Genomic DNA, 3319 nt, shown 5'->3' on the forward strand with positions numbered 1-3319 from the left:
AGATGAAAGCCTTCCAGCCGAGGTCGGCCAGCGCCTGGATGGTGGCACGGTTGTGCAGGCGGGAGGTGAGGTGATGCTCCTGGAGGAAGACGACGTCATAGCGGGCTGCACGCCAGCGGGCGGCAGCCGCCTGCAGGCGCCCAGGCACCGTCAGCCCGCGGACGTTGACGCTGCCGATGAGCAGCGCCGGCCCGGCAGGCCTAGCAGGAGGCGGCATCAGTCATGACCCCATCAGGGGCATCAACACTGACGCGCCGCAGGCGCTCAGAGCGGCGGATGTCGGACACAGCGCCCCGCTTGCCACCCGCCAGGAGGGGGCGCCGCGCCAGAGGGCCGCCAGCGGAGGCGGCGGCAGCGGCAGCAGGCGCCAGGGGGGAAGGGGAGGGAGCCCGGGACCCGGCAGCCACAACGGCCGCAGCAGCCACCGCGGACGCCACAGCGGCGGGGGCCACAACTGCCACAGGGGCCGCAGCAGCAGCGGGGTCGGCCACCACCAGCCCAGCAGCAGGCAGGGGCACACCGTCGCCGGCCGCACCAGAGGAGTCGCCGGAGCCGGACTGGGTGGGAGCAGGGGTAGGGTAGTCATCAAAGGGCGACATGGCGCGAGGGGGGAAGCGCAGGCGGCGCTCCGCCCACACCTCAAGGCCCCCGCGCATGTGCACAGCGCCCTCACGCAGCACACCATGCGAGCGCGCCAGCAGGCGGGAGCGCGCAATGGGGGAGGCGGAGCGGGCGCGGTCGGGGGGCGGGAAGCAGGCCGAGCGCCCCCGGGAGCCCAGGCCATGGCCCCCGCCAGAGCTGGTGGGGTGCACGGCGGGGGCGAGTGCCTGATGCGCAGCGATGGTGGCGTCCAGCCGCGCGCCGGTGTGCACCACAATGGCGCGCGCCTGCCCCAGGGCGACAATGCCTGCAAGTGGATGGAGGGCGGGCACAGGGGAGGCGGCGCAAGCGACAGGCGCCCTGCCAGCACGCTCAACGCCAGCCACAGCCACCAGCAGCTCCGCGCCGGTGAGCGAGGCGGTGGGCAGCGCAGCCAGGCGGCCCGGGAAGGTGTCCCACCACGCCCGGAGGGCAGCGGGAGAGGCAGGCGGGGCAGGCGTGGGGTCAATCGCGGGGGGACGGGCCGGCGGCAGGCCGGCAAAGGGAGCAGGCGGCTCCGCCCCGCCAGCAGGCACAACACCCGTGGGGGAGCCGGCAGCAGACACGGCGCCGGCAGGCGGGGCGCCAGCGGCGGCGGCACCGGCGGCAGCCGCACCAGCGCCAGCAGGCGAGGTGCCAGCGGCGGAGGCGCCAGCAGGCGGGGCGCCAGCGGCGGCGGCACCAGCGGCAGCCGCAGCAGCGGGAGCAGGCGGCCGGCCGGCAGGCGCGGCGCCAGCCGGCGGGGCGCCAGTGGCGGCGGCACAAGCGGCAGCCGCAGCAGCGGCAGCAGGCGGCTGGCCGGCGGGCGGAGCGGGCTCGGTGGGGAACAGGGAGCGGCGCCACACCACGGCAGTACCTGGCTGCCCCGCCACCAACAGCTCGACCTCGCGAGGCAGGGTGTCGTCGGAGCGGCGGATCACCAGGGAGAACCGGTCAGAAGCCATGCCGCAGTCCAGATGGATGCGGGCCATGCTCGTGACGCATGGGTAGGCGGCGCGGAAGTGGGCGATGAAGGCGGCGGTGGGCACCTCGGCAGGCACACCGGACAGGTAGGCCTCCTGCTCATCAAGCAGACGGCCGTCGTGGATGGTGGCAGGGGGCGCGTCGGCCGGCCAGGGGGCCGGCGACCGCACGCTGGTAGGGCGCAAGGGGTTGCCACCAGCAAGCAGCGCGTCGCGGAGCGGCGGCCGCATGGTGAAGGTGAGCCCCACCGCCACAGGGACGCGGTCGCCGAGCCGGCTGGCCATCAAAGGGTAGGGCTGGGAGACGACGGGCTCAGGGGAGGAGGGGCCACTGGCATCCGGGCCGCGCTCCAGGCGGGACAGCACCAGGGCGGGCCCAGCCAGCAGCACCAGCCGCTTGGCCTCCTCAATGCTCATACCAGGCGGCAGCTGGGCGCGGAGAGTGACGCGAGCGAACTCGGGCACTTTGGAGATGGCGATAGTGTGGCGGACTTTGGGTGGGCCTGGGGGCCCGGCCGCACGAGCAGCCGGACCCCAGGGGGCCCGCTGGGCACGAGGGGAGCCCCCAGCGCGCGCCTGAGGCCGAGGCCCCAAAGCAGGGCCAGGGGGCCTAGGGCGGATCAATACCGCTGCGTAAGACCCCATGGGGGTCGCGGGAGGGGTTGCTGGCCGCGGCGGCGGCTTCCGGGAAATTCGACACAAAAAAGTGTGTGTGTGTGTGTTTTACAGGGACTGGGCACATTAATGTGCTGGGGCCGAACCCGCTAACCCTGCCGGCTGTCCAGAGCGAGGAAAATCTGGCCGCCGATGGCATCCCGGGGAGGCTCCGTCTTGCAAGCGCCATGCCGGTCTGCCGGGCAGCCGTCCGCCGCCCAGATGCCGCCACGAAGGTGCCGTGAGGCAAAGCCGTGTGTGTGTGTGTGTGTGTGTTACAGGCAAAGCCGTGTGTGTGTGTGTGTTACAGGGATTGGGCACATTAATGTGCTGGGGCCGAACCCGCTAACCCTGCCGGCTGTCCAGAGCGAGGAAAATCTGGCCGCCGATGGCATCCCGGGGAGGCTCCGTCTTGCAAGCGCCATGCCGGTCTGCCGGGCAGCCGTCCGCCGCCCAGATGCCGCCACGAAGGTGCCGTGAGGCAAAGTCCCAGCTAGTGTCCCGGCTGGGGTTCGAACTCGTGCCTGTGGTATCACCCACCGGCACTCATCCAGCTCCTTATTTAACGTCGCGGCCAACGACGGTGGCACAAAGCCGATCTGTGATCTGTGATGTTACAGAGGCAATGCCCATTAATGGGCTGGGGGCACACAAGCCGTGCCCACTAGCTCTGGACTGTATGAAAGCATGCAATACCGCCCGGGCGGCAAAGGGCGGGCTCAGGGAGCGGTCGGGCGCAAAGGGCGGGGAGGGAGGCGAGGGGCGCCTGATGGCCAGCCCAAGGGCGGCAAGCATACCAGTGGGGGGGAGGGGCAGGTCGAGGACCCGCACACCACCACCACCAGAAAGCGGGCCCACCCACCCCGGCACAGTAGCTGGGAGAGCGGCCAGGCGGGCGGGCGGGGGCCGCAAAGGTGAAGGCGGCACGCGGGAAGACCGGGCAAGGGGAGGACGGGGCAAGCGCAAAAGCGCAAGCATCTGCGGGTTACGGGGGGGAGAGTAGGGGCGTGACGACCAGAACGGCAGGCACGGAGTGAGCGAAAAGAGGGGGGGACGGCGGGCCG

Source organism: Chlorella variabilis, assembly GCF_000147415.1.
Source record: "Chlorella variabilis unplaced genomic scaffold CHLNCscaffold_5, whole genome shotgun sequence".
In the NCBI taxonomy this organism is placed as follows: Eukaryota; Viridiplantae; Chlorophyta; class Trebouxiophyceae; order Chlorellales; family Chlorellaceae; genus Chlorella; species Chlorella variabilis.